Source organism: Lagenorhynchus albirostris, chromosome 2 (genome assembly GCF_949774975.1).
Source record: "Lagenorhynchus albirostris chromosome 2, mLagAlb1.1, whole genome shotgun sequence".
Taxonomy (NCBI): domain Eukaryota; kingdom Metazoa; phylum Chordata; class Mammalia; order Artiodactyla; family Delphinidae; genus Lagenorhynchus; species Lagenorhynchus albirostris.
This window is the reverse complement of record NC_083096.1, coordinates 53,831,512-53,858,858: the sequence shown is the minus strand read 5'-3', so window position 1 is coordinate 53,858,858 and position 27,347 is coordinate 53,831,512.

The window sequence follows — 27,347 nt, the reverse complement described above, 5'->3', positions numbered from 1 at the left end:
CGTAGAAGAAATATAGGGCCGTGCCTGGCGTATCCGGGATTTGCGGCTGAAGTCGTGCCCTTTGGATGGCCCGCCCTGTTTCTCACAGTTACATACACGCTCCTTCCCAGAGGGCCGTGGATGCAGGAGGCGCAGTCTTCCGCACAATCCAGCTAGTCTCTTGGGGAGCTCTTGGAGCCTAGCCTGGGAGAGAAAATACAGAACGGGGAGTCCCCCTGGGAAGGCTGGAAGGGCCCCGATAATCCGTAGCACAGCCCTCATCCACCTCAGATCCTCATCGGTCTGTGGCCTGTTAAGCGCTCCCTGCCTGTCCATAACCCAGTATTACGGCTCTCTAGCTGAGGGCTTCCATTGGCCCATGATCGTTTGTTTATTAGTTGGGAGAAAATGTCCAGCCACACACGTGCCCGTGGGCCAAAGCCAAGCTCCATGAAGCCCTCCCTCGGCTGCCCTCTAGGTCTGCGGTACTGGTGGATGCATAGGCTGGGGTCTGTCACATGCATGTGGCCTAGGGGCTGCAGGGGTCCGAATGGAAGTTTCCACACAGCCAAGAACAAACAGGCAACCGTGGCTCCTTCTCGGCTGCTGCAAGGGCGGCAGGGGCGCCACAAAAGCGAATGTGACTGAGGATCCCAGGCTGGTTTGACCACAGGCTAGAGCCCTTCTGGGTGAGCTCCAGTGGGTCTTGGCTGGAAGGTGCTGACTGAAAGCTCTGACACCCGTTCCGAGTTGGGGCTACTGGGACCTCTAGGGGGCCTGGGCGTGAGTAACCGTTTCCTCCTGCTCTGGGTCCGTTCCCACGCTCTCTTGACCAACTTCCCTCAGCAGGATCATGCAGACCTGGCTTCAAACACCAGCTCTGCCACTTATAAACTCAGATCTTGGCGAGTTGTTTAACTTCCCTGAACCTCAAAGGACTCCTATAATCATTGGGGATCTTCTGATGGTGTGAAGTAAGATGCGGTAAGCGGCTGATCTGAAGCCTGTGTGTTCCAGGCCCCCAACACCAGGTAGCTGAGTGGCTCCTTTCTCCTCCTGGGGAGCCCGCACCTTAGGTTCACTCGGTGGCCTGTCTCGCTAATCTGTCTCCCTGAAACATCACTTTCCCAGCGGGCTGGGGGAACCCAAACCCCAGCTCCCACCTTCCTTGCTATCCCTCAAGTCAAATAATTTGCCCTTTTCTTTGGAAAAGTCTCACCGTTAATCACTAAAGGGAAACAGAAAAGATGCAACCAGAACTAGCATTGATCAGGCCCAGGCCCGAGTCCCAGCTCCAACAGAGACTCACATTGTGACCTGGGACAAGCAATTCAGCACCCCCAGGTCCTCAATCTCCTCACCTGTCAAAGAGCAGAGCAGTCCTAAACAAGCCTGGAGAGGCTCCCCTACCTCCAAAATACTGTTTCCTCTTAGAAACAAGAGAAACATCTTGCAGCATCCTCTAAGCACCATCTCTCGTCTATATCCTGTGTTTACTGACCTCACACCATGTAAGAACAATGTTGCCCCACCGTTCCTGGGATGCTGGCGTCCCTCCCCACCCTCAGTGCTGTCTGTCTGTCCCACAGTCTTTGGACACCCTGTTCTGGAAGATCAATAGAGGTTCAGGTAACTCAGTGAGCCATTTACATCTCAGGGGAACTCCTAGGCACTGCCCTTCCCTCCATGGCTCCCCAGTTTACTCAAGCAAGGTCAGAGTCAATCAGTCCCTAGGGCATTGCCCTCCCTTTCTCCTCCTCCTCTCCTCACATAATCATTGTACCCATCAGTTCAGCAGTGGTAACAAATGGCCTTAAATCTCAGTGGCTCGAGCAGCAGGAGTTCTTTCTCGCTCACACTCGTGTTCCTGGCGGGTCTGCAGCGCTCTGCTCCACACCCTGTCCACTCCAGGACCAGGGCTGTTGCAGAGCAGCCCTACCTGGCTGAGGAAGAAGCAATGATAGGATCGTGCAATGGTTCTTCAGGCTTCCGCTTGGACCTAGTCCCCATAGCTTCCACTATTTCACTGGCTAAAGCAAGTCACATGGTCAAGCCTGCCACAGAGGCAGAGGAGTCATAATCTTCCCACAGGGATAGACAGTGAGTATCCCGACAATAGCACAGTCCCCACAGTGGTCCTCTAGCCTGCTCCTCTCATTTTACAGGTGCGGGGGAGAGAGCTCAGAGACAGGAGTAAATATCCCTGAGGTCACACAGCAATCAGTGGATGAGGAGGGGCTAGAGGCCAAGTGTACTGATGACCTTCCAGTTCAGAGGTGGGATCGGGGCCAAGAAGAGACAGGTTTGAATTGAATCCCAGCTCTGTAATTCTGGACAAAGTATTTCAACTCTGAGCCTTGGCTTCCCTCTCTGGAATATGGGGTAAGGGTGTCAGTCTCCTGGCAGGGAGGTGGGCAGCTTGGGTGAGATTCAATAAAGTGTCACACTCAGTGTTTGACACAGAGAGATTTCTAAATACATGTTTGTTCTGGTCCCTTCCCTCCCTGTCAACAGCCCCAAACTCTTTCAGCTCATCCCCTTCCACTCTTTTTCCTTACCTGCGTCCAAGCCCACCTCTTCTTTGTCAAGAAGAGGCCAGAGAAGTTCCAGGCTGAGAAGCCTCCTGGTGTTGCCTCCACGCTCAGGAAGCAAAGGGTCCTCACAGCAAAGTCTTTCTCAAGGATCTGACGACTCACTGCCCTTTTACATGCACTATCTCCTCAAAGCCTCACCTTAGCCCTGGGCAGTATTCCCATTACACAGATGAGAAGACTGAGGCTCAAGGTGGTTAGGGGCCCGAGCTCACCTGCCCTGCAGTAACCAGAACTTCTGATCGCTGCTCTACACTCTCCCACTGCACTTGAGGTTGGGCCTGTCCCCACGATCGCCTCCCCCTCCACATTCCCCTGACCCCTTGTAATGCGAAAAATGCCTCTGAGCTTCCAGAAGAGCCCTGGTGGCTTGGGGCATGAGAGAAATGTGAGTGGTGTAAAAAAATAAGAAAGAGCCTTCAAGAACAATTGTCACCAGTTCTGTTTGGCCTCGTCTTATAAAAATTCTGTTTTCAACAGTCATGAAATGAAGGTCCAGGAAAGTCTGTTCAGGCAGAGCCACTTCCTGAGAGATCTGACAGTTAACATTTCAGGGATGTGTGTGTGTGTGTATATATATATTTCAAACATCCCTCTCAAAGACAGCTCTGGAACCTGTTTGGAATATGTTTTTATGATTAGATGAGGGGTGTCTGTGTGTGTGTGTGTGTGTGTGTGTGTGTGTGTGTGTGTGTGTGTGCAGGTGGCTTGCTGCTGTGTTTGTGTTCTCTCTCTCTCTCTCCTCTCTCTGAAGGGCTGTTTTCTTTGTTCTGGGAATCTGGCTCTACTTGGAAGGTCTAACAACAGCACAGATGGTCCCAATTTATTGTCACCTTACCTGTCTGGGGAAACATCTCCACGCCCCGTCCCACCTCCCCACACCTGTCTCCCTAAGAGTCCCGGGAGGCCCCTTCTGCAGCTGGCCTCTGCTTCCTTCCTGGGCCCCCCCTCTCAAAAGCCCTCCCATTCAAACCTGGCAGCTCAGGCTGCCCCTGCCCTGCGGGGGGGCAGACATCTCTGCTTTGTGCTCCAACTGAACCAGGAAAACTCCCCTGGTCTCCCAGATATCCAGCCTCAACCAAGTGTGCAAACCTACCCAGCCTGGAGAGAGACCTGCCCTGCAGGGTTTACCCAAAGAACGGGGGTCCCACAAAGAGCAAGAGAGAGACTCTGTTGTACTGATTTTGAACTGATTGTGCCGGAAGGGGAGAAATGTGTCTTTATGGTGGAGGGTGAGATGGCAGGCTCGGCGTTTCCGTAGCAGCAGGCTGGACCTCCCTGGGGCCCGGGGCCCCCCTCCCAGCGCTGCAGGGCCTACACTTACCCTTCCTGCACCCCTCATTTATCAAGTATTCTCTGAGAGCCTACCACACGCCAGACACTATTCTAAAACTCAGGGATATGGCAGGGGAAAAAAAGAAACGCAATTCTTAACCAACATGCGGTGGAGGAACCGTTGGATCAGAGAGAAAGGATAGAGTCCTAGGTGAGGGTTAGTGTGAAAGTTTAAGTATGACTTGAAGGAGGTGAAAACTCAAGTAGGGCAGGTGTCTGGGGACAGAGCAATCCAGGAGGAGTGACCGGCAAGTGTGAAGCCTGAAGTGGGGCGAACCTGCTGCATTGGAGGGGCAGAAAGGAGGTGAGCGTGTCTGAAGTGAGACAGTACAAGGGACAGAGGGTGAGGTGGAGAGCTGACGGGAGATCAGACTGTAGCCGAGGGCTGCTCCAGTGCCTGGCTGTTACTCTGAGGGCCACGGGACCATTCAAGGAAGTTCAGGATCTGATGTGTTTTAAACACACATCTGCTGTGTGGAGTATTGATGCAAGGAGGCGAGGATGGGGGCCAGGAGACAAATTGGGAAGCTTCGCCAGGATCCTGGGGAGGAGCTGCCCGCAGCTCAGGCCACGGCGACAGTGGTGGTTGATTCTGGGTGTTTCATTTGTTTGTTTTGGTCGCGCTGCGCAGCATGCGAGATCTTAGTTCCCTGACCAGGGATCAAACCCGTGCCCCCAGCGCCGGGAGCACGGAGTCCCAGCCCCTGCACCGCCAGGGAAGTCCTGATTCTGGGTGTATTTCCAAAGTAGGAGCCAATAGGATTTGCTGGTGGCTCAGCAAGGGGCTGAGAAAAAAAAAAGGGTCAAAGATATTTCCATGGACTTGGCCTCAGCAACTAGAAGATGGGACAGGTTTGGAGGGGCCTCTCGGGGGTTAATTTTGAGTACATTATGTTAAGTTTAAGATGCCTGTTAGACATGGAGGCCAGGCAGACACATTTGGGAGTGGACATGCATGATGGGTGTGGAGCTGCACACGGAGGCCTTCCAGTCTCTATTCCCATTCACCGTGTCCTCTGGTCTTCACCACAGCCTTTAGAGTTGGGTGGAGACAAGCTCAGTAAAGTCCAGCGAGTTCCCTGAGCTCACACAGCCAGTAAGAAGGGCCTAGAGAAGAACTCATCTCCTGGGAGGTTGTGACTCTTGACCTCGGGCACGTTACTCCCCGGATCCTCTGTTCCTCATCTGTGATTGGATCAGACATCACACATCAAACAGTAACATCAGACAAGATTTCCTTCTGAGGATCAAATGAGACAAGGGGCTCTAAAGAGATGCTAGGCCCCTTCTCTTCTCTTCTGATGTCCCGTCCCGGCCTTCTCCAGCGCCTGACTTCCAGGTAAGACGCTTCTTAATCATCCAGGACCCCCAGGCTGTGTGTTTATTTTGATGACTTTCTTACAGAGGCTCATTTAAGATGCCTCAACGTCACCCACCCTCTACCTGACTGTAAGAAACAAGTGGTTGCATTTTCTCATCTCTTTAACCCCATAGCTTCTAGAACAGCGCTTTGGATTTTGTAGATGGCCACCAGACAGACTGGAGAACCAGAATTATTTTTCTTGTACCCATTTCCCTCGCGTCCTCCCATGCTCCTTCCCACTGTTCTCTCCCTGTAGGTCAAGGCCATGCTCCTTTAAAGGCAGTCCTTTAATTCCTGTGACCTTGCTCAGGAGGAAGGGGGGATAGGGTAAAGTCTATGACGGAACACCTTCCCCTCAGCCAGTCAGCCTCCTGGGGGCCACAGGGTCTGAGCAGCCCTGCCTGACAAAACTATCCTGTGAGCCGCTTCTGCATTTTCTAGTAAAAAAGAAAAATAATGAAAAGAAACAAGTGAAAGTAATTTGAACTGTATATTTTACTTAGCTCAATATAGCCTAAATATCATGGCAACCTATAATATAAAACTTAATAATGAGATGTACATTTTTCTTCATACCAAGTCTTGGAAATCTGGTATGTACTTTACACTCAGAGCACATATCAATTTTCAAAAGCCACATTTTAAGGACTCGGTAGCCACATGTAGCTAGTGGCTACTATACTGGATCCTGAAGGCGTTAGGGTCAGGTACTTTCCCAGTTTATCAGGTGTTCCCGGGTCCTGGTTGGTCTTGAATCCCTGGGCATCCCACTTGGCCATCCATCTCCTGGGTCAGGAGGGAGCCTCCCCCAGGGTCCCTCCCTCTCCCTTCCCGTCCTCTCCCTCTTTTTAACACATTCTTTTCCTCTTCAAAATCCCATCTGCCTCTGTCCTGGCACATGGTCACAGTCCCTGTCTGATGGCCTGGTTAAGTGGCTGCATTTGGGGAAGGGGAAAACAGGGCACTTCCAATCCTGAGTGTGGGGCAGAGGGGGAAGTAGAGAGCATGCTGGCCTGGGTGTTGTGCGGGCATCTAAGAAAGCCAAAGGTGGGGCTCCCCTGGTGGCGCAGCGGTTGAGAGTCCGCCTGCCGATGCAGGGGACATGGGTTCGTGCCCCAGTCCGGGAAGATCCCACATGCCGTGGGCGGCTGGGCCCGTGAGCCATGGCCGTTGAGCCTGCACGTCCAGAGCCTGTGCTCTGCAACGGGAGAGGCCGCAACAGTGAGAGGCCCGCGTACTGAAAAAAAAAAAAAGAATCCACCTGCCAGTGCAGTGGACCAGATTCGAGCCCTGGTCGGGGAAGATCCCACATGCCGCGGAGCAACTAAGCCCGTGCATCACAACTACTGAGGATGCGCTCTAGAGCCCACGAGCCACAACTAATAAAGCCTGCACGTGTAGGGCCCGTGCTCCGCAACAAGAGAAGCCACCGCAATGAGAAGCCCGCGCACCGCAACAAGGAGTAGCCCCTGCTCGCCACAACTAGAGAAAGCACGCGCGCAGCAATGAAGACCCCACGCAGCCAAAAATAAATAAATTTATTAAAAAAAAACAGAAAGCCAAAGGTGACCTTCATACTTGTGTAACCCTCGCACCTAATTAGGCTAAAAAGAGTGAGAGCTCCCTTCCCGCCTGGAATTCTATTACAATGGCCCCTTCCAGGCCTTGGCTTTAGGAGGATCTAGGGTTCAAAAGGGACGGGCATGGAGAAAGCTTCCCCTGACCCCTTTCTTTCGCTTCACTCTCCCCAGGATTTTGTGACCTCACTTCAGATTGCTCCTCTCGGCTCTGGTCAAGTTCATCCCAAGCAAATTCATTGATCTTGGAGTTTGCTTAAGCTTGGGACATTCCCCACTGTCACCCTTTACTACCCCATACCAGACCTGAAGCCTGGAAACTTCTGTGGAACCCTGAGACATCATCCCTCAGCTAGTTCCAGCTCCCATCCACCACTCCTTCCGACCACCTGTCCCCCACTCACACCCAGACACCTGCAGGCGTGGAAACTCATCCTGCACCGTCAGTCCTGGTGGGCCTTCCCTGTGTCCCCAGAGCATCCCCTCCATGCTCCCTCTTCCCCTCACCCATGAATCTCTTTGTGCGAAATGGAAATGATAGCAGAATCTGCTTCATAAGAGTTACTGTGAAGATGAAAGGAGTTGTGTTTGTAAGGTTCTTAGAATGGGCAGAGTGCTAATGAGTTTGTTTCAGGATTCCCATAACAAGTGCATGAGACAGGCATTTTAACCCCATCTTAGAGATGAGGAAACTGAGGCAGAGGAAGTGAATGACTTCCCCAGTCTCCCAACTAGGAGGTGGTAGAGCCCAGACTCCAGTCTGGGACTTGCCTCTCTAATTTCAGAGTTTGCCTCATCACGTTAAGCAGCTCCAGTGAAAAGAGAATGCATGGTCTCTGCCCACAGGAAATGTAATGCAGTCAAGGAGACTATAAATGCATGGAAAATTCCTGAGACTCTTATATAACGGGGGAATCCAGAGGGAAGGAGGCTGAGGGGTGCGATGAGCTGTCTAGCTCTCCCAGCAGCTGTTGTCAGAAGGGTTCCAACTCTCTGCCCCCATCGCCCCCTCAGTGAGGATCCCGGCTCACCCCCTCACCACCCCCCCACCCCTCAGTGTGGGCCTCAAAGCTCTCCTCCTGGTTTGACTGACTGCCAGAAAATAAACAACAAAAAGCCCGGCTAGATTAGCAAGGCAGCATATGCTGCTCATGGGAACTTAAACAATTGCACTTCTAAATAACAGCTCAACATGGAATAGAAGAGATGTCACAAGGCAGGATACGATTAATTGCCAAATGAAGTATTGAAATTATAATTGCAGAGGAGTTCAGAGGAGTGTGTGATTGCTGTGAGTGGGTTCGGTCAGGAGAGGCCCGGGAGGAGGGCTGTGTGAGATGGGTCTGCGGTGAGGACAGAGATGGGCAGGGCACAGCCTGGGCGAAGGGTGTTCCTGACAAGGGGCAGAGGTGGGAAGGTCTGGCTCTGATGCCTGGAGCTCCCAGGGGCTGAACTGCAGAAGGGTCCGCCCACCATGGGCATCCTCTCACCAATGACCCCACCCTCACCATACCTTCCACCTGCTTTCTGGGCCTGTGGGGTCTGAATGCCAATCCTCGATCCTTCTCTGGTCTAGCCGCCTCCTGTGTCTGTGCCTCAAGGGCTCCATCTGCACAGTGGGTTGAGAGGCGTGTCTTTCACACATCATAGGAGAGAAAACGCGTGTCTCTCAGCCTGGAATGGAGAAGTACAAAACTGGCAAGGTCTGCTGCAGCTCCATTATACTGAAGTTCATTTCTACAAGGGCTCAAATACCCAGGGAGCCAGCTCACGCTTCCTGGAATGTGTCCTGTAGAACAGTGGCATAAGCACAGGCTGAGAGTTTACACAGACCTGCATCTCAAGCCCTGCTCTGTCTTGTGATGGCTGCGTGGTCTCGGCTAGCTTGCTGAACTTCTCTGAGCCCCCACTTTTCTCATCTGTAATGAGGAGCTGTGTGTGGCTATCTCCTGGTTGCCTTGAGTATTGCCTGCGATAAGGTAAACCAGGTGCCCAGCCCCTGGCTGGCCCGAGGTAGCCTAGCTCCATAAGCAATGGTGGTTATAGGCAAAGGGTGTCCTAACAGGTAACATCTCAAATAGCTGTTCTTGGGGTCCCCAATGGACAATGGCATAAAGGGTGTGACATCCTATCGCTGTCCCAAGTGGCAGGAATGCATCATGGTTAAGAGCACAGGTGCCGGAGGACAGAACAATGGACCAGACATAAGGGCTGGGCACATGGAGATGTGATCAGGGAATGCAGAGGAGCACTAACCTGGAAGACGGGGATCTGAACCCAGGCCGAAGGACGCTGTACTGTGCGGTCACCGTAATGATAATTAGGAAGAATTTGCAGAGATGTAAGAAAATGGTACTTTATGAAAATGGCAGAATTATAAAGCAGTACACACACTCTGGTTGCAACTAAATAAAAATGTTAAGGTTAAAAAAAAAGCAATCGTGGGCTTCCCTGGTGGCGCAGTGGTTGAGAGTCCGCCTGCCGATGCTGGGGGCGCAGGTTCGTGCCCCGGTCCGGGAGGATCCCACATGCCGCGGAGCGGCTGGGCCCGTGAGCCATGGCCGCTGAGCCTGCGCGTCCGGAGCCTGTGCTCCGCAACGGGAGAGGCCACAACAGAGAGACCCCAGCGTACCACACACACACAAAAAAAAGCGGGCTTCCCTGATGGCGCAGTGGTTGAGAGTCCGCCTGCCGATGCAGGGGACACGGGTTCGTGCCCCGGTCCGGGAAGATCCCACATGCCGCAACATGCCGCGGAGCGGCTGGGCCCGTGAGCCATGGCCGCTGAGCCTGCGCATCCGGAGCCTGTGCTCCGCAACGGGAGAGGCCACAACAGTGAGAGGCCCGCGTACCGAAAAAAAAAAAAAGCAATCGTAGAACTAGGCGAGTGCGAGAGTGAGGCTAGGACTATTCTGAGTTGATACAGCAGGTGCTGTTTGCTTCCTGTAAGCCACTTTTCAACCTGTTTGTTTTTTTTAAAGCCTTCCCTGAGGGTTGCCAGTACTATTGTATGGGGCCCTTTTAAGTCAGTATGATCGTTTCCCAGACTTCCATGATGCTGTTGAGGTCCTAAGTAATTGATACAGCAGTTGTGATCAATAAAACACTTCACCTAAGGAAAGAACTGTCATTAGCTTCTCGACATAAATGTGCCTCATCGGAAGGGCGGGGTTGGGGTCTCTGCCTCTTCTCCTGACCGGACCCTTTGGAGGGTGAGGCTCAGGTTTGGCGGCAGGTGTATTTTACGGGGATGGAGCCCAACGTGTCTAATGAACAGGCCCCCCAGGTGGCAGTCCAGGAGCGCTGCGTGGGAGGCCGCGACCCTCCCTGGTCCTCCCAGGTGAAGAGTTGCCAGGTGAAAAGGTGCTGGAAGGCAGTGCAGCCTGGCCCCCAGGGAGGAGCGGGGGGCGGGGGGGGCGGGGGGCGGCGGGGGGCGTCATGTGGAGCAGAGGGGGCGGAGCGAGGCCGACCTTCGGCTCACGTAAGAAAGAACTTGCCAGCGTTCAGAACCTCCTGCGAAGCCATGGATGGATGACCGGCGGTCACGGGGCTGGGACGGGGGAGGGGCCGGGAGGAGCCAGCGGGAGGTGGACCTGGATCCCTGGCTCATCAGAATCACCGAGGGGGTCGGCTGGGGTAGGAAAACACAGATTCCTGGAGCTCTGCCCCAGACCCACTGAATGGAAGTCTCCAGCCTTGTATCAGAATCTGCGTGTTTGGAAAAGCTCTTCCGGGTTCTGAGGCAGGGAGCGAGGCCGGCCCTGGGAACCGCAGGCTGACGTTGCCCCTAGTGGCCTTGGAGACACGGTGCTCCGAGCCCTTCTGGGGAGACGCAGCTGTGGGCCCTGGGCTCGGCTTGGTGCTTGCATGTAACGCAGCTGCCACCCTCCTCCTACCCCAGCAACCCCTGCACCCCCCACCCCAGGGATGCTCTGATGGGGAACCCCTCGCAGCCACTCCCTTGGGAGAGGGTGGGAGCTGTCCGGATGCTGCATAATTCTCCCTCCTTGCACTCGCCAAGCCAGATCAAAAAGCAGACAACGCGGAGTTGAAACCGCATATTCCCGATGAATGTGTGCGGAGAGTCTGAATGTCAGCTGACAAACAGAATATCACTTTTTTTTTCTTAGAGTGAAGTTCAAGTCTCCATTTCCTCCAACTTCAATAAATTTACCCTCAGTCAGTATAAAAGCTGCTCCTGTCGCCCAGGATCTCACACAATCTGAGGCTTCAAGGAAGACCTTCTGGTGGTTCCTAAGTGGAACGGTCCACCCCTCAGCTTTCTCGTGGGAAACAGAAGAAGCTGCTGTGAGGAAGCAGTGAATTAATACCTGTAAGGTAAGTAGACCAGGGCCAGGCACAGAGCACTCAGTAACCGTTGTTATTGTTGTTGTTGATCTGTGTCTACTGTGTACTACTGAAACACCCATTTTCCTGCCTTCATGATCCCTTCAGGCCCACATCACTCTTTTTTTTTTTTTTTGCAGTATGCGGGCCTCTCACTGTTGTGGCCTCTCCCGTTGCGGAGCACAGGCTCCGGACGCGCAGGCTCAGCGGCCATGGCTCACGGGCCCTGTTGCTCCGCGGCATGTGGGATCCTCCCGGACCGAGGCACGAACCCGTGTCCCCTGCATCGGCAGGCGGACTCTCAACCACTGCGCCACCAGGGAAGCCCCCACATCACTCTTAGGGCCCAGGAACATTCAGGAAGAAGCCAGAAAGCTCCTCTAAGCTCTTGCTATCTTCCCAATTTGCTTTCACCAAATAGTTCCTAGCTTCTCACTCTGCCCCAGGCCGTTCTGGGGGAGCCCCTGTCCTTCCCCTCTCCCGGTGCCCTCAATGGCATTTGGCACAAGTTCACGTTAAATCTTGCACCAAGGCGTGCAGCAGCTTCTGAGGCTGTCAGGCTGAAATGGGAGATGGGGAAATAGAGGGAGAATAAACACATTTCAGTGAGTGGAGCTGGGATTTACATCCAGGTGCCTGGAGGGTCCAGATTCAAATCTCTGATGGAGCCCTGAGAGCCCCCCAGCTAACTACACCCCGGGAGGCTCACAGAGACTGTCAGCCTGGTGGCTGATGGTGGCTTGGTGTATGTGTACAGGGCCGCCCTCCAGGGCCACTCCACTTTGAAGGAGCCTCCTTGGGGACAGAGAGCTCGGAGGACTGGTCCTCTGGTGATAAGTTCTGTAGACCTCCAGGGAAACATGAGCTAGAAATGTTGGGGTGAAATAGAGGCTTCCGAGTCCCCTCAAGTCACACCCACAAGCCTCAGGCCCACTCCATCATTCAGTCAGTCAGTCGATCCATCAGAGCACTGGGGGGACACAGTGAAGAGTGCTTAGAGACTCCGGGGTGGGCCATTAGGTTTTATACCCTGGCTCCTGTCTTCGTCCACGTGCGCATCACTACAGGCCATCAGGTCAGAGGGCCATGCCCTGAAAAAACCCTGCTGGCAGTGATGGTATAAATATATCTCAAATATTACATGGGACATATGTGTCCTAACAAATTATTTGCCATTTATCTGAAATTAAAATTTAACTACTGGGCTTCCCTGGTGGCGCAGTGGTTGAGAGTCCGCCTGCCGATGTGAGGGACACAGGTTCGTGCCCCGGTCCGGGAAGATCCCACATGCTGCGGAGCGGCTGGGCCCGTGAGCCATGGCTGCTGAGCCTGCGCATCCGGAGCCTCTGCTCCGCAACGGGAGAGGCCACAATGGCGAGAGGCCCGCGTACTGCAAAAAAAAAAAATTAACTACTCACCCTGCGTTTTTATTTGCTACATCTGGCAACCCTACTTCCCAGGGGCACCCATCTCTGATCCACGGCCCCCAGGAAACCACCAGCCTGCATTTTTCAAATCCTGTAAAGAGTGTTCACCCATGTACAGAGAGGATCACAAATGCCCCAAATCGCAGAGGTAGTGAAAGCACAGTCACAGCTAACACTTGGTGCTTTCTAGGTCTTTCTATGGGCCGGGCACTGTTGTAAGTGCAGACCTGTATTGCGAGTACTAATTCATTTAATGCTCACAACAAGCCCATAAGGGAAATGCTATTACTACGTCCCTTCTACAGGTGAGGGAGCTAAGGGCCAGAGAATTAAGATCACACGGCTAAAAAGGGCAAAACCAGGCAGATCTGGGGCATGAAAGCAACTCTCCAGCCTGTGACACGGACTTTAGTTTTGATAAAAACGGGTCCTGGACCTATACTGAGAAGAAGATAGCACAAGTGCATTTGCTGGTGCTGGAGCTGCCAGATGGGCTGCGCCACCAGGCTGTCTCCCTCTCCAGTGTCATATAGAATTGTTGAATTGCATATTTATCATACAAACACAGCTCCATTTACATTCAGAATACTGACAGAGCATTAACCAGCTGCCGGTGCTGTCTGTCCTGGGCAACGTTTGGTGCACTGCCACCAACAGGCAGCTTCACAGACACATGGGGACGTCACTGCCGGAGCAGGAACAGGCTGGGCTCCCACACTGGGTCTGCTCCCCTGGCCTCCGCAGGCCTGTGTAAGATCTGCACCACTTCTGACACTTTACACTTGGTATTCGTAATGGTGTGTGTACTGCCTGTCTCTTCCAATAAAAGTCGAACCCCTAAAGCAGAGAGCATGCCTTCCATTGATCCATTTACTAAGTGTTTTTTGAGCACTTACTTTGTGCCAGGAGCAAGAGCTAGGGACTAAGACACACTGTCCCTATCATGGAACTGACAGCCAGTGGTGGCAGGGCTGGGTGGCCGAGACAATGAAAGAAACTAGTATCATCAACTACGATGCATTCTAGGAGGGGTGCTGGATACAGAGAGGAGGCCGGCAGGGGCAGGCAGCTGAGCCATGGTCAGGAAGAGCTTTCCAGAAGGTCAGAGGCTGGGGAGGGGAGCCTGCTAAGGACCTGGTGGATGTCAACACGCTGTTCACTGTCTGTGCTACCCGTGGCCAGGCTTGTCGAGGGAAGGGAGGAAGTGGAGACGCAGGGGGCAGGCAACATTTTCAATGTTCCCCTCTTTTCCCGGGAGGGGAAGGGAAATAGAGCAGAGGCTAAAGTGGGGTGATTCGGTTGTTGCTTTGCTTTTCTGGGTGAGAGACATTTGAGGACAATTAAATACAGAGGGAAAGGATGCTGTGCAGAGGGAGAGGTGGAGGATGCAGGAGGGAGGAGTGAGGGCGATCAATAGCACAGGGCTGGGGTGGGGCTGCAGGCGTAGGGGGGGCAGGGCAAGGAGACAGCTCCCGCTCACTACTCCAGAGGGAGGGGTGGCAGCAGACGCAGCCAGGGAGTCTCAGCTACTACTTCTGTCTTCTCTGTGATGGAGACAGTAATCCCCCAACGGGTGGTGACTCAGGCAGAAGCTTGAGGGCAGAGGTGAGGGACTGAAACAGCCACTGTGCGGGACAGGACGAAGCTGAAGACGTTCCCGTCCCTGCTGCTAGCTCAGAACACGGCCCACGTTTGGTGGCCCAGAATGTTTGCTGACCTTGACTGAGCGGACTCTCTGCGCCCACCTGCGGGGGTCCCACCACCTTAGCCCAGGTCTTACTATGGTCTGCAAGGCTCCTGAGACCTGAGCCTGCCCACAGTCCCTCATCTGCCGCGCTCCCCTGACTCCCAGGCCCACCCTGGGCCCTCTTTCTGTCCCTCCTGCCCTAACCCGCTAGGGGAGGGACATTCTCATCTGCCAGCCGGGGGTCTGTGCAGCGGCCCCTGCAGTCTCGCTCCCGCCCCAGGGCCTTGGCACCTGCCCTTCCCTCTGCCTGGAAAGCTCTTCCCCCAAATCTGCCCAAAGCCGCTCTTCTTCTCTTTCAGCTCTGGTTCCTCCAGGCATCACCCTCAGAAAAGCCTCCCCCGCCTACCTTTAGTAGCTGGAGCTCCTGTCCCCTGTCTATCCCAGCATCACCCCCACGACTCCCCTGTAGCTTTTATTACTGAGGGTGTTGGCATCTGTCACTTATTTAGTGCTTCCTCTCGGGAGAATGTGACCTCTATGGGGGTCAGATCTAGTCTGTCTTGTCCCCTGTCTGGTACATAGGAAGCACCTAATGCCTATGGAACAAACGAATGAATGAATGAATGAATGAACTAACAGACCCTGCCCCAGGCACTGCTGACCTCAGTTGTCACAGAGAGAGCAGCTGAGGCTTCCTGGGACCCCCTTGGTCCTCCTCTTCCTGTCTATTATTTTCCTCCTAAATTGTCTTCTGGGAATTTTGATGAGTTGGATTAGATAGCATAATCAAGATACACTGGTTGTTTAAACAATACCCCTGTAGACCACCCTATGGCTTTTCTAAAAGACATTTTCACCAGACATTTGCTCTTCTGGGGATTAGGGCTTGTGCAGTAGGCCTTTAAAATGTGGCTGTTTGGTTTTTGAAAAGTGATTTCCTACCTCTGGGCTGTCAGATGCCCACTTCATTCATATTGAATAGACCACTTCCCAACCCCATGGTCCAGGCAGCTTGCGGAAATCACGGCATCTTCCCTCCTCTCTAGAGAAGCTGCTGGGAACATGAGACCTGGACCTCAGGGGGAACAGGGAGAACGAAATCCGCTGGTAATCCACCAACTTGTAGCTTGCACCGAGAACGGCTTACTGAGAGCCCCACACTGCTCTACAGGCTTTTCCGTGCCATAGTCCTCAAGAATGCCACCAGGTAGGCATGTCCCCATTTTACAGGTGATGGCCAAGGCACAGAGACATTTAGGAACTTGCCCTAAAGTGACACAGTGAGTGGAGGGGCCAGGACTTGGCTCCATGGAGTCCAACACCAAAGCCAGCACCTCACTGTCTATTTCACTTTTCTCAGCCTGTCCTGAGAGCTGTGGACGGGATGAACAAGGGACTGCAGGCGCTGCCCTCTCCATCCCTCCCTCCCTCACATGCCAACACACAGGCCAGTGCCCAGAAGCGGGCAGGAGAGGCCCTTGGGAACCGGGCACCCGGCAGGAGGCAGCGGAGCAGCCCAGCTATTGGCACCAGACAACCAGGGTCGGATCCCAGCTCTCCCTTCTTCTAAACACTCTCCGTTTCCGGGGGTAACACCCTGCGCTTCTCAAAGATACATTCCATGTATGACTTTGGAATTCCTTGGAGAAGCTAAAAAGACAAAAGAGATCAAGTAGGCACACCCCGATGAGATAAATCCAGACGCTGAAAAGTGGGAAAGGGCCCTTAGCTACAAGTCAGACCAAAAGCCATGTTTTAGGGATAAGGAGACAGAGGCCCGCAGTGGGGAGTGACCTGTCCAGGGCTCAGGATGTGTCAGTGGAAGAGCAGAGTCCACTCCTTCCTCCCCTTCTCTTCTCTCCCCTCCCCTTCCTCGTACATCACTAGGGGAGGCGTGCTCCGTGCCACGTGGCGTATTCCTCTCCCTGCCCACAGACAAAGGCCTGCCCTGCTTGGCAGCCGGGCCACAGAGAAGAGGGGCCTATTGGGACAGGGATGACAGCCACGCTTAGGGGTCAATATCGGCTCTCCACTCACCATCCCCCTGCCCCTAGAGAGATTTGGGCATGAGAAAATGAACCACAGTGTGTGAGGGAAGCAGTTATGAGAGGAAATGAAGGTTTTAAAGAACTTTTGCTGTGGTCTACCTATCTCCCTTCAAGACAGTCAAGAAAAGTTTTAAGCGACACACTGGTTGTTAAATAGGGTGCTACTCAGAAACCAGATCATGAGGGTCCCAGCATCACTTCATAAGCAGTACGTTTTTGGGGCACCAACTATGTTCCAGGCACTCAGGACACCAAGCTGTCCTGGAAGTCATGTCTCAGAGTAGAGATCTGAGTCACTCAGGACCCCGTCTTTTATCCAGCAAGTCTGAACCTAGACACTACTCTGGGAGTGACTATTTTCGGTCCCTGTAGGCAAGCATGGCTATGGCATTGCTCCCCCTCCCACTTTCCAGGTGTCTATGTATATTTGTCAATAGAGCTTTGGCTGAAAATAATAGAAAATGCATGATAGAGGTTGAAATAAGGATTTATTCTTCTCACTCAGCAAGAAGTCTGGAGGTGGATAATTGCTGTTGGTGCTAATTAGGTGGCTCCATTCATTCAGCGCTAACGTCTCTAAGGTTCTTCTGATCCTGATTCCCTCATGATTGCAATATGGCTGCTGAAGCACCAGCCATCAGATTCTTATTCACAACAGGAAGAATGGAGAAAGGATCAGGAACCTCACAGTAGAGTTCCATCTTTGTCTTTTTTTAAAATTATTCTTTTTTTAATTTATTATTCTTTATTTATTTTATTTTTGGCTGTGTTGGGTCTTCATTGCTGCACACGGGCTTTCTCTAGTTGCAGTGAGTGGGGGCTACTCTTCATTCCAGTGCACGGGCTTCTCATTGCGGTGGCTTCTCTTGTTGCAGAGCATGGGCTCTAGGCGCCTGGACTTCAGTAGTTGCAGCACATGGGCTCAGTAGTTGTGGCTCATGGGCTCCAGAGCACAGGCTCAGTAGTTGTGGCATACGAGCTTAGTTGCTCCATGGCATGTGGGATCTTCCCGGACCAGGGCTCAAACCCATGTCCCCTGCATTGGCAGGTGGATTCTTAACTGCTGCACCACCAGGGAAGCCCCCATCTGTGTCTTATTAGCTAGAATTGTGTCTCCTGGCTACATCATGGGAAAGGGCACTGGTAGGAAATAGGTTAGGAATGGGGCTTGGGTCAGGCAACCCACGTCATCACACTCTCCTGGGCCTACTTTTATTTCTGCCAAACTCAGCTGAAGTTACTGTTATCTAAAGTGTAAATTGAGAGGCAGAAGGGAAGATGGCGGAAGAGTAAGACGCGGAGACCACCTTCCTCCCCACAGATACACCAGAAATACATCTACACGTGGAGCAACTCCTACAGAACACCTACTGAATGCTGGCAGAAGACCTCAGACCTCCCAAAAGGCAAGAAACTCCCCATGTACCTGGGTAGGGCAAAAGAAAAAAAGAAAAAACAGAGACAAAAGAATAGGGACGGGACCTACACCAGTGGGAGGGAGCTGTGAAGGAGGAAAGGTTCCCACACACTAGGAAGCCCCTTCGCGGGCGGAGACAGCGGGAGGCGGAGTGGGGAGCTTCGAAGCCGCGGAGGAGAGCACAACAACAGGGGTGCGGAGGGCAAAGCGCGGAGATTCCCGCACAGAGGATCCGTGCCGACCGGCACTCACCAGCCCGAGAGGCTTGTCTGCTCACCCGCCGGGGCGGGCGGGGCTGCGAGCTGAGGCTCGGGCTTTGGTCGGAGCGCAGGGAGAGGACTGGGGTTGGCGGCGTGAACACAGCCTGAAGGGGGCTAGTGCGCCACGGCTAGCCGGGAGGGAGTCCGGGGAAAAGGTCTGGAGCTGCCGAAGAGGCAAGAGACTTTTTCTTCCCTCTTTGTTTCCTGGTGCGCGAGGAGAGGGGATTAAGAGCGCTGCTTAAAGGAGCTCCACAGACGGGCGCGAGCCGCGGCTAAAAGTGCGGACCCCAGAGAAGGGCGCGAGCCGCGGCTAAAAGCACGGACCCCAGAGACGGGCGGGAGACACTAAGGCTGCTGCTGCCGCCACCAAGAAGCCTGTGTGCGAGCACAGGTCACTCTCCACACCCCTCTTCCGGGGAGCCTGTGCAGCCCGCCACTGCCAGAGTCCCAGGATCTAGGGACAACTTCCCCGGGAGAACGCACAGCAGGCCTCAGGCTGGTGCAACGTCATGCCGGCCTTTGCCGCCGCAGGCCCGCCCCTCACGCCGGGCCCCTCCCTCCCCCCCGGCCTGAGTGAGCAGAGCCCCCGAAGCAGCTGCTCCTTTAACCCTGTCCTGTCTGAGCAAAAAACAGACGCCCTCCTGTGACGTACACGCAGAGGCAGGGCCAAATCCAAAGCTGAGCCCCTGGGAGCTGTGAGAACAAAGAAGAGAAAGGGAAATCTCTCCCAGCAGCCTCAGCAGCAGCGGATTAAAGCTCCACAATCAACTTGATGTACCCTGCATCTGTGGAACACATGACTAGACAACGAATCATCCCAAATTGAGGAGGTGGACTTTGAGAGCAAGATCTATGATTTTTCCCCCTTTTCCTCTTTTTGTGAGTGTGTATGTGTATGCTTCTCTGTGAGAATTTGTCTGTATAGCTTTGCTTCCACCATTTGTCCTAGGGTTCTATCCGTCTGTTTTTTTTTTTTAAATTTTTTTCTTAATAATTAATTTTAATAACTTTATTATACTTTACCTTCTTTCTTTCTTTCATTCTTTCTTTCTTTCCTTCCTTCCTTCCTTCCTTCCTTCCTTCCCTCCTTTAGACAACAAATCATCCCAAATTGAGGAGGTGGACTTTGAGAGCAAGATTTATGATTTTTTTCCCCTTTACCTCTTTTTGTGAGGGTGTATGTGTATGCTCCTGTGTAAGATTTTGTCTGTATAGCTTTGCTTCCACCATTTGTCCTAAGGTTCTATCCGTCCCTTTTTTTTCTAAATAATTATTTTTTAATTTAATAACTTTATTATACTTTATTTTATTTTACTGTATCTTCTTTTTTCCTTCCTTCCCTCCTTCCTTCCTCCCTCCCTCCTTTCTTTCCTTCTTTCCTTCATTCTTTCTTTTTTCTTTCTTCCTTCCCTCCTTTCTTTCTTTCTTTCTTTCTTCCTACCTCTACTAATTCTTTCTCTCTACTTTTTCTCCCTTTTATTCTGAGCTGTGTGGATGAAAGTCTCTTGGTGCTGCAGCCAGGAGTCAGTGCTGTGCCTCTGAGGTGGGAGAGCCAACTTCAGGACACTGGTCAACATGAAACCTCCCAGCTCCACATAATATCAAACGGTGAAAATCTCCCAGAGATCTCCATCTCAACACCAGTACCCAGCTTCACTCAACGACCAGCAAGCTACAGTGCTGGACAACCTATGCCAAACAACTAGCAAAACAGGACCACAACCCCACCCATTAGCATAGAGGCTGCCTAAAAACATAATAAGTCCACAGACACCCCAAAACACATCACCAGACATGGACCTGCCCACTAGAGAGACAAGATCAAACCTCATCCACCAGAACACAGGCACTAGTCCCCTCCAACAGGAAGCCCCCACAACCCACTGAACCAACCTTAGCCACTGGGGACAGACATCAAAAACAATGGGAACTACGAACCTGCAGCCTGCAAAAAGGAGACCCCAAACACAGTAAGATAAGCAAAATTAGAAGACAGAAAAACACACAGCAGATGAAGGAGCAAGATAAAAACACACCAGACCTAATAAATGAAGACAAAACAGGCAGTCTACCTGAAAAAGAATTCAGAATAATGATAGTAAAGATGATCCAAAATCTTGGAAATAGAGTGGACAAAATGCAAGAAACATTTAACAAGGACCTAGAAGAACTAAAGATGAAACAAACAATGATGAACCACACAATAAATGAAATGAAAAATACTCTAGATGGGATCAATAGCAGAATAACTGAGGCAGAAGAACGGATAAGTGACCTGGAAGATAAAATAGTGGAAATAACTACTACACTGCAGAATAAAGAAAAAAGAATGAAAAGAACTGAGGACAGTCTCAGAGACCTCTGGGACAACATTAAACGCACCAACATTCGAATTATAGGGGTTCCAGAAGAAGAAGAGAAAAAGAAAGGGACTGAGAAAATATTTGAAGAGATTATAGTTGAAAACTTCCCTAATATGGGAAAGGAAATAGTTAATCAAGTTCAGGAAGCACAGAGAGTCCCATACAGGATAAATCCAAGGAGAAATACGCCAAGACACATATTAATCCAACTGTCAAAAATCAAATACAAAGAAAGCATATTAAAAGCAGCAAGGGAAAAACAACAAATAACACACAAGGGAATCCCCATAAGGTTAACAGCTGATCTCTCAGCAGATACTCTGCAAACCAGAAGGGAATGGCAGGACATACTGAGAGTGATGAAGGAGAAAAACCTGCAACCAAGATTACTCTACCCAGCAAGGATCTCATTCAGATTTGATGGAGAAATTAAAACCTTTAGAGACAAGCAAAAGCTAGGAGAATTCAGCACCACAAAACCAGCTTTACAACAAATGCTAAAGGAACTTCTCTAGGCAAGAAACACAAGAGAAGGAAAAGACCTACAATAACGAACCCAAAACAATTAAGAAAATGGGAATAGGAACATACATATCGATAATTACCTTAAATGTAAATGGACTAAATGCTCCCACCAAAAAACACAGATTGGCTGAATGGATACAAAAACAAGACCCATATATATGCTGTCTACAAGAGACCCACTTCAGACCTAGAGACACATACAGACTGAAAGTAAGGGGATGGAAAAAGATATTCCATGCAAATGGAAACCAAAAGAAAGCTGGAGTAGCAATTCTCATATCAGACAAAATAGACGTTAAAATAAGGACTATTACAAGAGACAAAGAAGGACACTACAAATGATCAAGGGATCAATCCAAGAAGAAGATATAACAATTGTAAATATTTATGCACCCAACGTAGGAGCACCTCAATACATAAGGCAAATACTAACAGCCATAAAAGGGGAAATCGACAGTAACAAATTCATAGTAGGGGACTTTAACACCCCACTTTCACCAATGGACAGATCATCCAAAATGAAAATAAATAAGGAAACACGAGCTTTAAATGATACATTAAACAAGATGGACTTAATCGATATTTATAGGACACTCCATCCAAAAACAACAGAATACACATTTTTCTCAAGTGCTCATGGAACATTCTCCAGGATAAATCATTTCTTGGGTCACAAATCAAGCCTTGGTAAATTTAAGAAAATTGAAATTGTATCAAGTATCTTTTCTGACCACAACGCAATGGGACTAGACATCAATTACAGGAAAAGATCTGTAAAAAATACAAACACATGGAGGCTAAACAATACACTACTTAATAACGAAGTGATCACTGAAGAAATCAAAGAGGAAATCAAAAAATACCTAGAAACAAATGACAATGGAGACACAATGACCCAAAACCTATGGGATGCAGCAAAAGCAGTCGTAAGAGGGAAGTTTATAGCAATACAAGCCCACCTTAAGAAGCAGGAAACATGTCAAATAAACAACCTAACCTTGCACCTCAAGCAATTAGAGAAAGAAGAACAAAAAAACCCCCAAAGTTAGCAGAAGGAAAGAAATCATAAAAATCAGATCAGAAATAAATGAAAAAGAAATGAAGGAAAGAATAGCAAAGATCAATAAAACTAAAAGGTGGTTCTTTGAGAAGATAAACAAAATAGATGAACCATTAGCCAGACTCATCAAGAAAAAAGGGAGAAGACTCAAATCAATAGAATTAGAAATGAAAAAGAAGTAACAACTGACACTGCAGAAATAAAAAAGATCATGAGAGATTACTACAAGCAACTCTATGCCAATAAAATGGACAACCTGGAAGGAATGGACAAATTCTTAGAAATGCACAACCTGCCAAGACTGAATCAGGAACAAATAGAAAATATGAACAGACCAATCACAAGCACTGAAATTGAAACTGTGATTAAAAATCTTCCAACAAACAAAAGCCCAGGACCAGATGGCTTCACAGGCGAATTCTATCAAACATTTAGAGAAGAGCTAACACCTATCCTTCTCAAACTCTTCCAAAATATAGCAGAGGGAGGAACACTCCCAAATTCCTTCTACGAGGCCACCATCACCTTGATACCAAAACCAGACAAGGATGTCAGAAAGAAAGAAAACTACAGGCCAATATCACTGATGAACATAGATGCAAACATCCTCAACAAAATACTAGCAAACAGAATCCAACAGCACATTAAAAGGATGATACACCATGATCAAGTGGGGTTTATTCCAGGAATGCAGGGATTCTTCAATATATGCAAATCTATCCATGTGATAAACCATATTAACAAATTGAAGGAGAAAAACCGTATGATCATCTCAATAGATGCAGAGAAAGCTTTTGACAAAATTCAACACCCATTTATGATAAAAACCCTGCAGAAAGTAGACATAGAGGGAACTTTCCTCAACATAATAAAGGCCATATATGACAAACCCACAGCCAACATCATCCTCAATGGTGAAAAACTGAAAGCATTTCCACTAAGATCAGGAACAAGACAAGGTTGCCCACTCTCACCACTCTTATTCAACATAGTTTTGGAAGTTTTAGCCACAGCAATCAGAGAAGAAAAGGAAATAAAAGGAATCCAAATCAGAAAAGAAGAAGTAAAGCTGTCACTGTTTGCAGATGACATGATGCTATACATAGAGACTCCTAAAGAGGCTACCAGAAAACTACTAGAGCTAATCAATGAATTTGGTAAAGTAGCAGGATACAAAATTAATGCACAGAAATCTCTGGCATTCCTATACACTAATGATGAAAAATCTGAAAGTGAAATTAAGAAAACACTCCCATTTACCACTGCAACAAAAAGAATAAAATATCTAGGAATAAACCTACCTAAGGAGACAAAAGGCCTGTATACAGAAAATTATAAGACACTGATGAAAGAAATTAAAGATGATATGAATAGATGGAGAGATATACCATGTTCTTGGATTGGAAGAATCAACATTGTGAAAATGACTCTACTACCCAAAGCAATCTATAGATTCAATGCAATCCCTATCAAACTACCACTGGCATTTTTCACAGAACTAGAACAAAAAATTTCACAATTTGTATGGAAACACAAAAGACCCTGAATAGCCAAAGCAATCTTGAGAATGAAAAACGGAGCTGGAGGAATCAGGCTCCCTGACTTCAGACTATACTACAAAACTACAGTAAACAAGACAATATGGTACTGGCACAAAAACAGAAAGATAGATCAATGGAACAGGATAGAAAGCCCAGAGATAAACCCACATACCTATGGTCAACTAATCTCTGATAAAGGAGGCAGGAATGTACAGTGGAGAAAGGACAGCCTCTTCAATAAGTGGTGCTGGGAAAACTGGACAGATACATGTAAAAGTATGAGATTAGACCACTCCCTAACACCATACACAAAAAGAAGCTCAAAATGGATTAAAGACCTAAATGTAAGGCTAGAAACTATCAAACTCTTAGAGGAAAACATAGGCAGAACACTCTATGACATAAATCACAGCAAGATCCTTTTTGACCCACCTCCTAGAGAAATGGAAATAAAAACAAAAATAAACAAATGGGACCTAATGAAACTTCAAAGCTTTTGCACAGCAAAGGAAACCTTAAACAAGGCCAAAAGACAACCCTCAGAATGGGAGAACATATTTGCAAATGAAGGAACTGACAAAGGATTAATTTCCAAAATTTACAAGCAGCTCATGCAGTGCAATAACAAAAAAACAACCCAATCCAAAAATGGGCAGAAGACCTAAATAGACATTTCTCCAAAGAAGATATACAGACTGCCAACAAACACATGAAAGAATGCTCAACATCATTAATCATTAGAGAAATGCAAATCAAAACTACAATGAGATATCATCTCACACCAGTCAGAATGGCCATCATCAAAAAATCTAGAAACAATAAATGCTGGAGAGGGTGTGGAGAAAAGGGAACACTCTTGTACTGCTGGTGGGTATGTGAATTGGTTCAGCCACTATGGAGAACAGTATGGAGGTTCCTTAAAAAACTACAAATAGAACTACCATATGACCCAGCAATCCCACTACTGGGCATATACCCTGAGAAAACCAAAATTCAAAAAGAGTCATGTACCAAAATGTTCATTGCAGCTCTATTTACAATAGCCCGGAGATGGAAACAACCTAAGTGCCCATCATCGGATGAATGGATAAAGAAGATGTGGCACATATATACAATGGAATATTACTCAGCCATAAAAAGAAACGAAACTGAGCTATTTGTAATGAGGTGTATAGACCTAGAGTCTGTCATACAGAGTGAAGTAAGTCAGAAAGAGAAAGACAAATACCGTATGCTAACACATATATATGGAAATCAAGGAAAAAAATGTCATGAAGAACCTAGGGGTAGGACAGGAATAAAGACACAGACCTACTGGAGAACGGACTTGAGGATATGGGGAGGGGGAAGTGTGAGCTGTGACAAAGCGAGAGAGAGGCATGGACATATATACACTAACAAACGTGGGGTAGATGGCTGTTGGGAGGCGGCCGCATGGCACGGCGATGTCAGCTCGGTGCTTTGTGGCCGCCTGGAGGGGTGGGATGGGGAGGGTGGGAGGGAGGGAGACGCGGGAGGGAGGGGAGGAGATTTGGGAACGTATGTATATGTATAACTGATTCACTTTGTTATAAAGCAGAAACTAACACACCATTGTAAAGCAATTATACTCCAATAAAGATGTTAAAAAAATAAAGTATAAGTTGACAAGAGTTTAAGGGGCTGCCCCCTTAGGAGGAGACTTAGTGGTCCAAAAGCCTTCAAGACACAAAGATATGAAGCTGCAAATAGTAGGGAAGCAGGTGGGTGGATAAATATGTTGAATCCAGTCCTGCCTCAAACTGTGCTCAGTGGCGAGCCCAGCCGCATCATCCCTTGATGAGGTGTCCAGCAAATGTGCCAATGAGTGGTGAGTTACAGATGGGAGCATGTCTGTAACTGCCCACTTTCTCAGGTCCCCTCAGTACTTCCAGAGATGAGAAAAAACTGACTTCTTATGGGAAAAGGGTTTCTCAGACCTTTTCCCCTCCAGCATCAATACAACCACCCAGGAACAGTTAGTTCAGCTCTATTCACAGAGATGTAGGAAGCACATGGTACATGCCAGGTCCTGGGTGAGGTGAGCCGTAAGATACATGGAACATTGTCACCACCCACCCCATCTTGCCCTCAGGGAACCCACAGTCTAGATCAGCACTGGATTACCCAACAAAAAGATAAGACAGGCATCTAGGAAAGCCAAAGCTCCAGCCCAAGAAGACATTTGATTTTTAGCATAGAAGTGTGTTTTTGTCATTTGGTATTTTATGGTGTATCATCGCTTAACTTGAATTGTCTGTGGTGGCAGGTGGGAGACACCTCTCTCTAAACATACCCTCAGTGGGGTGCTCCCCAAGGGCAGGCGCTGTATTCACTCTCTTTTTGTCGCCAGCACATAGTGTGTGAGTGCCAGGGCTCAAACGTCTAAATGCAGCCCTGCTACATCTTGTCTGTCCTGCCGGCACAGAAATCCTTTACGGCATCTTTCTCAACCAAGTTATAAGGTGTCAAGTTTTGCCAGTTGTGTCACAAATGAGCTGCTACTAAACACAGTCTCAGAACCTAAGTTAGCAATGATGTTTTAAAAACTATGAAATATTTCAGACATACACATATTAGATGTCAGAGACCACTCAGGCTAGTCTGTATAATCAGGTCACTTCCACGGCTCTTGCTCTGATACATTTTTTAGGCCAGAGGGAGGAACGCAGCCCCAGGGCATGTGTGGATGGGTTGTATGTCACTGGCTTTGTCCAGCGAGAAGTCCAAGTGCTCTTCAGTGTGAGGTCATGGGCATGTAGGGAGGGGGTGGGATCAAAAGTGTGGTGCTTAGAAGTGCTGGGATGACAAGCGAAGGGGCTCCAGGTGACCCCTCAGGAGGCTGCTCAGGCCTCTGGTGAAAGGGTGGGGAAGTGTGCAGCAGAGAGCCTCCTGAGGGGAGGCAGAGAGGGGTAGGACTCTCCCAGGCCTGGCTTCTCTGCTCCTAACCAGAGTCAGAAACACTGATGGTTCTCCAAGGAGGCCATGCATTCCTGGATGTAATGGCTCTTATGATGGGTTTGAGTCCAATGCTTGTAAACTATGTTGCTCCCAGACACTCTGGGAGCTGCAAATTTAGCCAGACCTAAATGAATATTAATCATCGGAGCCAGGACTGCTTTGTGTTTTGTTTTGCTTTTAGATGCCTCTTTCTTTGCTTTTAAGTCCCACCCGGGGAGATCCTGGACAGTTGCTCAGAGCCCCTCTCCCTGATCTCTAGGGCAGGGAGTGGAGGAAGGAGGGTGGGAGTAGAGGGGGTAGGAAGTGAGTGGGTCTAGGATCCAGAGGGCATGGTCAGATTTGAGCTGGAATCCATCTTCTGCCATTTCTGCAGGAAGAAGGAAAGCAAAGCAAACCAGTCCCTGTGGAATGGGCAGCTGGGTAGTTACATGCCCCTGACTGTTCATCTCTATCCTTACCTACAGGTGACCGAACCAGGGGTGGGCAGTTGACTCAAGGGGAATCAAACCACAGTTTGGTTGGCGGCCTGAACATGGACAGAGAGGTTAGTTTTCCTTTGTTTTTTTTAAATTTGGGGGGGAGTATAGTTGATTTACAATGTTGTGTTAGTTTCAGGTGTACAGCAAAGTGAATCAGTTGTACATATACATATATCCACTCTTTTTTAAGATTCTTTTCTCATATAGGCCATTACAGAGCATTGAGTAGAGTTCCCTGTGCTGTACAGCAGGTTCTTATTAGTTATCTACTTTATATATAGTAGTGTGTATATGTCCATCCCAATCTCCCAGTTTATCCCTCTCCCCACCATCCCCTGCTAACCATAAGAGAGATTAGTTTTTAATCAG